At 44.4% G+C, this 13,558-nt stretch overlaps 1 protein-coding gene across 1 annotated transcript in view; it reads left to right on the top strand.

The window, feature by feature from the left end:
* Window positions 1–2,216: 2,216 nt before the first annotated feature.
* Window positions 2,217–13,558, top strand: part of LOC126335946 (uncharacterized) — a 70,248-nt gene continuing 58,906 nt past the window's right edge. The window contains exon 1 of the mRNA XM_049999423.1: window positions 2,217–2,328. The gene's annotated coding sequence lies outside the window, so the exon portion shown is untranslated. The remainder of the gene's footprint in view (window positions 2,329–13,558) is intronic.

The following is a 13,558-nucleotide window of genomic DNA, read 5'->3' as shown; positions in this document are numbered from 1 at the left end:
TAACACTGGTAGCATGCCGCGACAGCGTGGACGTGAACCGTATGTGCAGTTGACGGACTTTGAGCGAGGGCGTATAGTGGGCATGCGGGAGGCCGGGTGGACGTACCGCCGAATTGCGTGGGGTCTCCACAGGACATCGATGTTGTCGCCAGTGGTCGGCGGAAGGTGCACGTGCCCGTCAATCTGGGACCGGACCGCAGCGACGCACGGATGCACGCCAAGACCGTAGGATCCTACGCAGTGCCGTAGGGGACCGCACCGCCACTTCCCACCAAATTAGGGACACTGTTGCTCCTGGGGTATCGGCGAGGACCATTCGCAACCGTCTCCATAAAGCTGGGCTACGGTCCCGCACACCGTTAGGCCGTCTTCCGCTCACGCCCCAACATCGTGCAGCCCGCTTCCAGTGGTGTCGCGACAGGCGTGAATGGAGGGACGAATGGAGACGTGTCGTCTTCAGCGATGAGAGTCGCTTCTGCCTTGGGGCCAATGATGGTCGTATGCGTGTTTGGCGCCGTACAGGTGAGCGCCACAATCAGGACTGCATACGACCGAGGCACACAGGGCTAACACCCGGCATCATGGTGTGGGGAGCGATCTCCTACACTGGCCGTACACCTCTGGTGATCGTCGAAGGGACACTGAATAGTGCACGGTACATCCAAACCGTCATCGAACCCATCTTTCTACCATTCCTAGACCGGCAAGGGAACTTGCTGTTCCAACAGGACAATGCACGTCCGCATGTATCCCGTGCCACCCAACGTGCTCTAGAAGGTGTAAGTCAACTACCCTGGCCAGCAAGATCTCCGGATCTGTCCCCCATTGAGCATGTTTGGGACTGCATGAAGCGTCGTCTCACGCGGTCTGCACGTCCAGCACGAACGCTGGTCCAACTGAGGCGCCAGGTGGAAATGGCATGGCAAGCCGTTCCACAGGACTACATCCAGAATCTCTACGATCGTCTCCATGGGAGAATAGCAGCCTGCATTGCTGCGAAAGGTGGATATACACTGTACTAGTGCCGACATTGTGCATGCTCTGTTGCCTGTGTCTATGTGCCTGTGGTTCTGTCAGTGTGATCATCTGATGTATATGACCCCAGGAATGTGTCAATAAAGTTTCCCCTTCCTGGGACAATGAATTCACGATGTTCTTATTTCAGTTTCCAGGAGTGTATATATGTCCCACTCCGCCTTATTTAGTGATATCTTCCAGCCAGATAGGAAAGTGGTATAATACACAAATTGTATGGATTTCCGAACTACTTTGTATAATTACACACATGTGCGCTGAAGCGATTATCACCAGACAATAAAGAATATTGTCTCCCTTTTCTTCTGTGAACGCAACGCAGTTTTGTCCTTTAGATACAGCCAATGCAGACAGGACGAAAGTGTTATATTTGAGAAGATATGTAACAAACAGGTGGATACTGAATCGCGAAATCAAACAATAGTCCGAAGGTTTAAACGGCGAGCCACATGTTCAAGAAAAGCCCTCAGCTCGCACATAGTACAAGGAGAGACGACAGTTTTAAGTAGCGATGCTGTTTCGACATTAAGAACGTAACAAATTACAATAAACGTGGAAAGACAACTCAATGAGTGATTATAGTAGACTTGGTAACACCATCGTGTTTTGAAGTTTTCCCTCCCTATGTAATGAGTATTTTCACGAGGTTTCGGTATTGCAGCCGGATGATTGAATTCTTACCACGATATTTCCGCTGTTAGTCTGTTGCAATAACGCATCTGAAGGCATTTGCTTGGTTGTCAACCGAAATGTCGAGGGAATAAATTGACGTTATCCGACCACAATCACGAAATCTCATGGAATAATTGTGTTTCATTAACAGAATTACTGTCACGACTATCACGAAATATCAGACTTAATTCAAAGCCGTGATACCTAGGATACAGCAGGGTATGGAGAAGAATCATGATTCGTACCCTTATCCCCAACGTAGCATAGTTTCCTGTTATCACTGGCTGATTACTTTCATGAAATGAGGCAGCTATGATCTCTTACACGGAAGATCACAACGCCTCACATCGTGTGCACATATATAATGTCACATAAGCTCACAAGATCTTGGGACACAACAGTCAGATAACAGAGCTAGGTTATTTATATCCAGTTATACGTAACATCACTGCGCAATGTTACCCTGTGTGCATCTTCATTGCTTCACTCGCAGGGATAGACGCATCAGGCTCTCGTCCTCGAGACTGAATTGACGGGAAGTGGAATATTACGTGCGATCTGCACGCCAGTCTGTGGGCTTCTGTCGCTGCATACAGATCTTCTCCCTCCGAAACAGCTGAGGTAAGAAAGCCTTCCGTCGATTTTATAAATGTTTAGACCATCACTCGACACTACTCAGCATTCGTGTAAACAGAATGAAGCATGCTTTGCCCGTCCAACTTCCAATCAGATATAATGTGGTTAGCAGCAGAGGGGTATAAGTGACAAAACCGAATATTTGGAGATATGTGCACCATATTGTAGTGGGAGAACTAAACTATTTGCTGGCAAAGGGATATAGATGTCTCATGTGATTTGAGCTGCTTCCCACAGATTATTCGAAGGTTTACTCTTTGGATGCAAAGAGACGCAGGAACACACACAAGTCAAAAACATCTGTTTCCAAACCAGTAAGTAGAGAATGAAGGAAAAGTCTGATAATAACGTGGTGGCCTGTGATGATGGTATCTGGAACTCGGAAGATCGTTTCCCGTACTAAAAACAAATGGGAGTATTTGTATATATATACGAACTTGGTTAGAAATCTATGTTTCTATATGTAACATTGTTTACCATTTGCCTTAACCACTCCATAAAATGTATAATCAATAACAGCTACGTGTATGTGTATGTAATACGTGAAAATGGGACACAATGTTGTATTACATCGCTGTGGGTCACTCCAAACCTGCTACAAATGAGAGACAAAGCGATATAAGTGACATCCTTGGAGGCAGAGCGGTGTCAATGTTAACTATATTATTGGCAAAAACATTACTGAACACAACATCTTGAGTTTAATTTAATGTTGTTGTATGGACAGCTTCATCTGTAACCACTGCATATGATGGTTACTGTATACAGTATGAAACGTCCCCTTAGAAAAATTTATGAATTACTGTGCTGGTAAACCCCTTACGTTATTTGATTTTCAAACATCTGAGCAAAACTGAACGTACTCAGACATTTCTCTCTTTACTTATTCTGATCATCACTAAACTGACACACAATATTTTTAGCGCAACGCAATCTGACTTTCAAAAATCCCTACAAAAGAATGGCCCTGACTAACAATAATCTATACTTTTCATGAATCACTTACCTCACAAAACTCTTCGTTACTTGAACTACTGCGATACAGCGAGCGCCACTACTGCCAGCTAAATAATAGATTCTAACTAGTGAAGGGACTAACTACTGGTAGGCATAGTTAGCAAATGAAAGATTTTGATAGAAAACAATGTATTTACCTTAATAGTGTTCAAAAGTCATATATATATCAGTTCATGACATCCAGTCTTACAAATTTACTGTCTCTGATGGACACACATCCAGATCATCCGCTCTCAAAACTCCGCCATCTCTCTTCCCACGTCCACCACTGCTGGCGGCTCACCTCCAACTGCGCAATGATACGCGCTGTTCACATCCAGCTGCCCAACACTACAACAGCGAATATTACAACAATGCCAACCATCCACAGACTGCACACAGCACATTCAGTGATTTTCATACAGAGCGCTACGTGGCGTTACCAATAAAAAAACCTAAACAGCCTACTTACAACGAAAGAACATGGAATCTTAAATTTGAAAAAAAAAAACTCTGAATCTCATTCTCTCACAATCGTGTCTTTATCACTTACATCTACATCTACGTGATTACTCTGCTATTCACAATAAAGTACCTGGCAGAGGGTTCAATAAACCACCTTCAAGCTGTCCCTCTACCGTTCCACTCTCGAACGGCACGCGGGAAATACGAGCACTTAAAGTTTTCTGTGCGAGCTCTGATTTCTCTTATTTTATCTTGATGATCATTTCTCCCTATGTAGGTGGGTGCCAACAGAATGTTTTCGCAATCGGAGGAGAAAGGTGGTGATTGAAATTTCATGAGAAGATCCCGTCGCAACGAAAAACGCCTTTGTTTTGATGATTGCCACTCCAATTCACGTATCATGTCTGTGACGCTATCTCCCCTATTTCGCGATGATACGAGGCGAGCTGCCCTTCTTTGTACTTTTTGGATGTCATACGTCAGTTCCACGTGATGCGGATCGCACACCGCACAGCAATATTCGAGAATGGGGCGGACAAGGGTGGTGTAAGCAGTCTCTTTAGTAGACCTGTTGCACATTCTAAGTGTTCTGCCAATGAACCGCAGTCTTCGATTTGCTCTACCCACAATATTATCTACGTGATCGTTCCAATTTACGTTATTTGTAATTGTAATCCATAAGTATTTAGCCCCCCCCCCCCCCCCATGAACCATGGACCTTGCCGTTGGTGGGGAGGCTTGCGTGCCTCAGCGATACAGATGGCCGCACCGTAGGTGCAACCACAACGGAGGGGTATCTGTTGAGAGGCCAGACAAACGTGTGGTTCCTGAAGAGGGGCAGCAGCCTTTTCAGTAGTTGCAGGGGCAACAGTCTGGATGATTGACAGTTCTGGCCTTGCAACATTAACCAAAACGGCGTTGCTGTGCTGGTACTGCGAACGGCTGAAAGCAAGGGGAAACTACAGCCGTAATTTTTCCCGAGGACATGCAGCTTTACTGTATGATTAAATGATGATGGCAACCTCTTGGGTAAAATATTCCGGAGGTAAAATAGTCCCCCTTTCGGATCTCCGGGCGGGGACTACTCAGGAGGATGTCGTTATCAGGAGAAAGAAAACTGGCGTTCTACGGATCGGAGCGTGGAATGTCAGATCCCTTAATCGGGCAGGTAGGTTAGAAAATTTAAAAAGGGAAATGGATAGGTTAAAGTTAGATATAGTGGGAATTAGTGAAGTTCGGTGGCAGGAGGAACAAGACTTCTGGTCAGGTGAATACAGGGTTATAAACACAAAATCAAATAGGGGTAATGCAGGAGTAGGTTTAATAATGAATAGGAAAATAGGAATGCGGGTAAGCTACTACAAACAGCATAGTGAACGCATTATTGTGGCCAAGATAGATACGACGCCCACACCTACTACAGTAGTACAAGTTTATAAGCCAACTAGCTCTGCAGATGACGAAGAAATTGAAGAAATGTACGATGAAATAAAAGAAATTATTCAGATAGTGAAGGGAGACGAAAATTTAATAGTAATGGGTGACTGGAATTCGAGTGTAGGAAAAGGGAGAGAAGGAAACATAGTAGGTGAATATGGATTGGGGCTAAGAAATGAAAGAGGAAGCCGCCTAGTAGAATTTTGTACAGAGCACAACTTAGTCATAGGTAACACTTGGTTTAAGAATCATGAAAGAAGGTTGTATACGTGGAAGAACCCTGGAGATACTAAAAGGTATCAGATAGATTATATAATGGTAAGACAGAGATTTAGGAACCAGGTTTTAAGTTGTAAGACATTTCCAGGGGCAGATGTGGACTCTGACCACAATCTATTGGTTATGACCTGTAGATTAAAACTGAAGAAACTGCAAAAATGTGGGAATTTAAGGAGATGGGACCTGGATAAACTGAAAGAACCAGAGGTTGTACAGAGTTTCAGGGAGAGCATAAGGGAGCAATTGACAGGAATGGGGGAAAGAAATACAGTAGAAGAAGAATGGGTAGCTTTGAGGGATGAAGTAGTGAAGGCAGCAGAGGATAAAGTAGGTAAAAAGACGAGGGCTGATAGAAATCCTTGGGTAACAGAAGAAATATTGAATTTAATTGATGAAAGGAGAAAATATAAAAATGCAGTAAATGAAGCAGGCAAAAAGGAATACAAACGTCTCAAAAATGAGATCTACAGGAAGTGCAAAATGGCTAAACAGGGATGGCTAGAGGACAAATGTAAGGATGTAGAAGCTTATCTCACTAGGGGTAAGATAGATACTGCCTACAGGAAAATTAAAGAGACCTTTGGAGAGAAGAGAACCACGTGTATGAATATCAAGAGCTCAGATGGCAACCCAGTTCTAAGCAAAGAAGGGAAGGCAGAAAGGTGGAAGGAGTATATAGAAGGTTTATACAAGGGTGATGTACTTGAGGACAATATTATGGAAATGGAAGAGGATGTAGATGAAGACGAAATGGGTGATACGATACTGCGTGAAGAGTTTGACAGAGCACTGAAAGACCTGAGTCGAAACAAGGCCCCCGGAGTGGACAACATTCCATTAGAACTACTGACGGCCTTGGGAGAGCCAGTCATGACAAAACTCTACCAGCTGGTGAGCAAGATGTATGAGACAGGCGAAATACCCTCAGACTTCAAGAAGAATATAATAATTCCAATCCCAAAGAAAGCAGGTGCTGACAGATGTGAAAATTACCGAATTATCAGTTTAATAAGTCACAGCTGCAAAATACTAACGCGAATTCTTTACAGACGAATGGAAAAACTGGTAGATGCGGACCTCGGGGAGGATCAGTTTGGATTCCGTCGAAATGTTGGAACACGTGAGGCAATACTGACCTTACGACTTATCTTAGAAGAAAGATTAAGAAAAGGCAAACCTACGTTTCTAGCATTTGTAGACTTAGAGAAAGCTTTTGACAATGTTGACTGGAATACTCTTTTTCAAATTCTAAAGGTGGCGGGGGTAAAATACAGGGAGCGAAAGGCTATTTACAATTTGTACAGAAACCAGATGGCAGTCATAAGAGTCGAGGGGCATGAAAGGGAAGCAGTGGTTGGGAAAGGAGTGAGACAGGGTTGTAGCCTCTCCCCGATGTTATTCAATCTGTATATTGAGCAAGCAGTAAAGGAAACAAAAGAAAAATTTGGAGTAGGTATTAAAATTCATGGAGACGAAGTAAAAACTTTGAGGTTCGCCGATGACATCGTAATTCTGTCAGAGACGGCAAAGGACTTGGAAGAGCAGTTGAACGGAATGGACAGTGTCTTGAAAGGAGGATATAAGATGAACATCAACAAAAGCAAAACGAGGATAATGGAATGTAGTCCAATTAAATCGGGTGATGCTGAGGGAATTAGATTAGGAAATGAGACACTTAAAGTAGTAAAGGAGTTTTGCTATTTAGGAAGTAAAATAACTGATGATGGTCGAAGTAGAGAGGATATAAAATGTAGACTGGCAATGGCAAGGAAAGCGTTTCTGAAGAAGAGAAATTTGTTAACATCGAATATAGATTTAAGTGTCAGGAAGTCATTTCTGAAAATATTTGTTTGGAGTGTAGCCATGTATGGAAGTGAAACATGGACGATAACTAGTTTGGACAAGAAGAGAATAGAAGCTTTCGAAATGTGGTGCTACAGAAGAATACTGAAGATAAGGTGGATAATCACGTAACTAATGAGGAGGTATTGAATAGGATTGGGGAGAAGAGAAGTTTGTGGCACAACTTGACTAGAAGAAGGGATCGGTTGGTAGGACATGTTTTGAGGCATCAAGGGATCACAAATTTAGCATTGGAGGGCAGTGTGGAGGGTAAAAATCGTAGAGGGAGACCGAGAGAGGAGTACACTAAGCAGATTCAGAAGGATGTAGGTTGCAGTAGGTACTGGGAGATGAAGAAGCTTGCACAGGATAGAGTAGCATGGAGAGCTGCATCAAACCAGTCTCAGGACTGAAGACCACAACAACAACAACAAGTATTTAGCTGAATTTACAACCTTCAGATTTGTGTGACTCATCGCGTAATCGAAATTTAGCTGTTTTCTTTTAGTACTCATTTGAATAACTTCACACTTTTCTTGATTCAGGGTCAATTGCCACTTTTCGCACCATACAGATATCTTATCTAAATCATTTTGCAAGTCGTTCTAATCATCTGATGACTTTACAAGACGGTAAATGACAGCATCATCTGCAAACAATCTAAGACGGCTACTCAGATTGTCTCCTATGTCGTTAATATAGATCAGGAACAATAGAGGGCGTATAACACTTCCTTGGGGAACGCCGAATATTACTTCTGTTTTACTCGATGACTTTCCGTCTATGACTACGAACTGTGACCTTTCTGACAGGAAATCACGAATCCAGTCGCACAACTAAGGCGATACTCCGTAGGCACGCAATTTGGTTAGAAGACGCTTCTGAAGAACGGTGTCGAAAGCCTTCTGGAAATCTAAAAATATGGTATGAGTACTTACACCCCACTCCTTCTAACCACGTCACACGACGAAAGAAATTTACTATCTCTCCCCCCTTTCAGCCCCCATTAATACGACAGCTGCTGTTCTGGAACAGCTGTCTTGTGTTTTTTTTAATCGTTGTATACATTAATGACTGTTTCGCGTGTAGTAAATTACGGATTTGCTGGAGCTAAATATGTTAAGATGTTGTAACCAATTCTTTAATTTTTTTTCACGTCACTGGTGAAAAGGAATTTTCTCTAACGACGCATATTACACTATTTGACCGAAAGTATTCGGACACTCCTACGTAATGCGTCATTGACCACTAGATGTCAATAGAGGTGAACCCGCCATTATAAAAGGAGGCGGGAAGTATTGGGTTGTCAATAGAGAGGCAGAAACTGCAGAATGAGTCGGGCAGGACAGCTCACCGTCTTCGAACGTAGCCCAGTACTGAGTGTCAGCTGAGTAACAAATCCAGTTTCTAAAGCTGCACAAGCCTAGTGTTGGCGATCTGATTGTGAAGTGAAAACGGAGATGAACAACCACAGGTAAACCAAAACCAGACAGACCTCCTATACTGATAGACAGGGACTGTCGAGACTTGCGGAGAGTGGCTGTAAGAAAAGCGGATGAAATTGGCATAAGAAATCACTCGTGAGTTTCAAAGTCCTACCAACAGTCGAGCTAGCACAATAACTGTGTGTAGGTGTGTGAGTGTGTGTGTGTGTGTGAGTGTGTGTGTGTGTGTGTGTGTGTGTGTGTGGTTTGGGAACTTATGGGCGCTCAACGGCGAGGTTATCAGTGCCCTGACATCGATGAAAACAAACGAATGTGGATAAGAACGTAAACTGTCGTACACGCATGCACACGAAAAGACCACACAATGATTATCGCATAGGCACTCTCCCATGCATTAAAACCAATGTGGAAGCAGGATAGCTAATCAAGAAACACAGGGAAAACAAAACACAAAGGAGCTAAGAGAACAGCACAGGGAAATGAGATTGGCTCACCACTTACGAAAAAATTTGGGTGAGCCAGCCACCCCGTTGACACATTCAAAATATCTCCCAAAAATCTTGTTAAAATGTGGGACAACTCGCAGAACTTTTAAACCCGAACCCCATTCGTTTGAGTATTGCATAAAATAGACTGCAGATCCGCCGGCAAATCCGCTACAGTCCGCTGGTCAGAAAATGAAATGCAGTCCAATAAAATGTGGTGGGTGCTCCGTGATCTGCACGCCACAAGCACCACACATCGGAAGGTCCTCTCGCCGGAATAAAAATCCATGCGTCGTAGGGCTGTGGCCGATGCGAAGAGGAGTAAGGATGACCTCGTCCCGTCGACGTGGCTGGAAGGAAGTACGCCACGGCCGAGTTGTGGGCTTAATCACACGGAGCTTGTTGTCAGTGGGATAGCACACTGAAAGATCTGACGGCCACGACACGCCTCCTTGGTTGCTCGGTCAGCCCTTTCATTCCCCAGAATTCCCGCGTGCCCTGGTACCCAGCAGAAAGACACCTGCTTCCCCAGTCGCTGTAGTTGGAGGAGGGCGTTGTGGATGGTCCGGGTTCCTTTATCTGCTGGGTACAAACGCTGGAGCGAGTAAAGGGCGCTCAAAGAATCTGAACAGACGAGCAATGTAACACGGAGAGAAAGTCTCATCTGCTCCAGTGCCCCCAAGATGTCATACAATTCTGCGTCAAAGATGGTAAATTCGGGAGGCAGTCTGACCTTGATGGCACGATCCGGAAAGACGACAGAGCAACCCAGCTTAGACCCATCCGTAAAAACAGCTACATGGTCGTGGTGCTCAGATAAAACGGGAGAAAAGACGTAAGCAGGAGTGCTATCTCTCCAGTAGCCAGGGTGGCAGGCGGTTAAAACCCTGGATTTGGGGTCTTACAGACTTCACACCGAGCGACTCCAGCACACGTTGCACACGGATCCCAAACGGCAACGTAGCCCGGCGACGGTGGGAAAAAATACGGTCCAGAGGCGGATGAGCAACAATGTGGTGAGCAGGCGAGGTTGGAGCTGCAAGAAACCTGCAAGCCTGGCGCATCAGTAGGAGCTGCCGTCGGATGGTAAGTGGCGGTTCCCCGGCCTCAGCACAGAGACTGGGTATGGGATTTGTCCGATAAGCACCCGTGGCCAGGTTACAACGCCCGAGCCCTCACTGCTAAGCGGCGATTGAGGTGGTGTAAAGAGCGATGCCACATGACTGTAAACGAGTCATTTGGAGTGATGAATCTCCCTATACCCTGTGCAAGTCCGATGGAAGGATTTGGACCTGGCTAATGTCTGCAGAACATTACCTACCGTCATGTGTGGTGCCTACAGTGAAGTACGGAGGAAGTAGGATTACGGTATGGAGACTTTTTTTGTGGTTATGATGTTGTCCTCTTATTGAGCTTAAGTAAAGGCTCAATGCAGAATATGAAATGTCACAGCATTGCGAACTGCCTGCAGCACAGGAACAGTTCAGAAGCGTTTTTTTTTTTTTTTTATATCAGCATCACAACGCACACTGTCATAAAGCGGAATCTGGTGGGCAATGATTCGCAGACAATAACATTCCGCAAACGGATTGGCCTCCCCATAGTCGAGATCTGAACGCAATTGAACACCTTTGGGATGAGTCAGAAAGTGACTTCGCTACAGAACCCAATATCCAGTTTCACTACCTTCTCCGGTTCGCCTCTTGTGGAAAAATGGACTTCCGTTCCTTCAACGACATTTAAACACTGCACAAAAAGTCTCCCCAAACGGTTTCACGTCCCCATAAGGCGAAGTGTGGATCACCACATATTAATGTCCACTAATAGCTGTCCGAATACGTTTGATGAAATAGTATATATAGCCACCACTCAACAGTCATGAAAACAGAAAAAACACATAGTGCTTGACCAGTTTCCAACCAAATATGTCGGGAGAACAGTTTCCTATCTTTCCGTGATAGCTCTTGCTCTAGAAGAGGTGTATTCTATTTTTTGATCGTGGGACAAATTACCAATTTGCTGGAAGTAAATATGTTACGTGTGTTTGGTGTACTTACTTTGTTGGTTTCACATCAATGACTGGAGAAATGTTTTTTCTGACGATGCAAATTACATTAAAATCGAATGGGCGTTCATTCGAAAATAATCCCACGCATATTGTGGCATCAGGTTATGTCGATGTGAAATAAACAAAAAAGAAAACATAAGTAAATGTGTAGTGTCAGATAGAATAGTATTCACTCAAGAGCGTACACAGATCTTTGCTAGGTGGGGTGGGGGGAAGAGGGACACCCAAATTACTTTCACATTGTATGACAAAATAGTTTGATATCTGACTTCAAATGGTTCAAATGCCTCAGGGTACGATTTCTACTAGCCAGTATCCATTATACGTTCCACCTAAAAAAAATGTTAATACTTATCTTCCAGAATATACACTAGCTTCTTTGTATTTGTGCATTGCGTACTGAAGATTCATTGGCTACTATTATCGTTTCTTAATGAAGTTCAGTACGATTTAAAGTGTTTTTGATCAGTTTCAGCTAAGGATATTAAAGGAGTTTAGTTTTTGGACGAGTTTTACTGCGAACAAAAATATGAAATCCGTTAATGTTTTAAATGTACCAGAGAAGCAATACGCAAGGCAGTGGCATACAGTACTCCTTGCATTTCGTTATCAGTGTAGAATACGGCACACGAAACCCAGTCGTCTGTGATGACCGTCAGGGAACACTGAAGAGAATTTGTTAGAAGGCGCTATCTACCAGTATGAATTCACACAACATCGAAGAGATGATCCAGCTTGGCTATAGGCAGAGGCACAAATCAAGCCGTTTGCCTTCCACAGACATTGCACCATCAGTTGATACATCTTAGAAACCATTTATGACCGATCGCCTCATAAGAAAGAAAGATTATCGTTGATTTCACTTTCTTCGAAGAGGTCGTAACACACATTTCAGCTAAAGATGGCGCATCGATTACACAGACCGGGCATATGGTTGTGAGTCTGTACAAATTCCTGGGTGTGCAGGCAGGTTGTAAGCTGTCACGGAAAGCCCACTTTCAAGTTCTTGTCCAAAAAGTGAACGCTGCTATGTTCATTATTAGAACTTTTCTATACCGCCTAGATAGGCGGTGCGTGGGTCTGCTCCTGTTAACTGCTTCTGTAACATAGGCCGAGAGTGAAGGAAGCGGGTAGCAGCAGGAGAGGTGAAGCACTTCGATACTGCATGTAACTTTAACACTTTTAATAGAGTCAAAAACACAAGTAAATATCAAATGCATACATAACTTTGGCAAGGATGAGCACGTAGGTGTGAAGCCGTAGTCCATGTCGAATCAAACTCGGTTGTCGAAGCGATGTTTCCAGGCTGTCTGCTCTTGATGAAATGGGGCGAAATCAAGATGGCACTCGCTGAGTTCCTCAGCGTCGGCCAGAGGGCGCTGTGGTCGGCGTAGTTAGTCTTCTCTCGTAGTGCCAACTTACGATATCGTGCAGCCATGTTGTGGCATCGTAACTATCGACGCCACAAGAACAGTATCTGCAATAAGTGCTAGTCCATCAAGAAACTCGGTCCACTTTTCTTATATTCGTTCACTTATCACACACGGCTTTGTACTGTTGGATAGCTCTTCCCATTCGCAAAGCGTATTTTCGAATCAGTCCCAACAATATGTGGTGTACGTTCCGAACCATTGTTCAAAAGTGACCTCTTGATACGAGGGCCATTCAATAAGTAATGCAATACATTTTTTCTTCGTCTATTTCGGTTTAAAAAATGTGGAATTTGTTGTGTGACATAGTGGATAGTTTCATAATGTTCCGACAGGTGGGGGCGCTAGGCGTAACCTTCAAAATAGCTTCTGTAACGGAGGTGTTTTCCAAGCAGAGATCTGTCATTGAGTTTTTTGTGGCAGCAAGACAGAGCATCAAAGATATTCACAGGAGCTTGTCGAATGTCTACGTTGACCTAGCCGTGAAGAGAAGCAAGGTGAGTCGCTGGGCGAAACGTCTGTCATCATTGCAATAAGGTCGCGCAAACCTGCCGTAACTCCCGCGTGCCGGCCGGCCGCACACATCTGCGACTTCTGCAGTGTTGTAAGGTGGGGACACTCTCATTCGTGGTGATCCACGGATCACAATCGAACACCTCGGTGCACAACTGCACGTCTCTGCTGAGACACTCGCCCACCAGTTGGGGGCACTCAAAGGTGTGTACCCGCTGTGTTTCTCGCCGCCTTACAGAAGACGATAAGAGCAAC

The sequence above is a fragment of the Schistocerca gregaria genome, chromosome 2 (genome assembly GCF_023897955.1).
Source record: "Schistocerca gregaria isolate iqSchGreg1 chromosome 2, iqSchGreg1.2, whole genome shotgun sequence".
NCBI lineage: Eukaryota > Metazoa > Arthropoda > Insecta > Orthoptera > Acrididae > Schistocerca > Schistocerca gregaria.
This window is presented reverse-complemented; position numbering and strand designations above follow the sequence as displayed.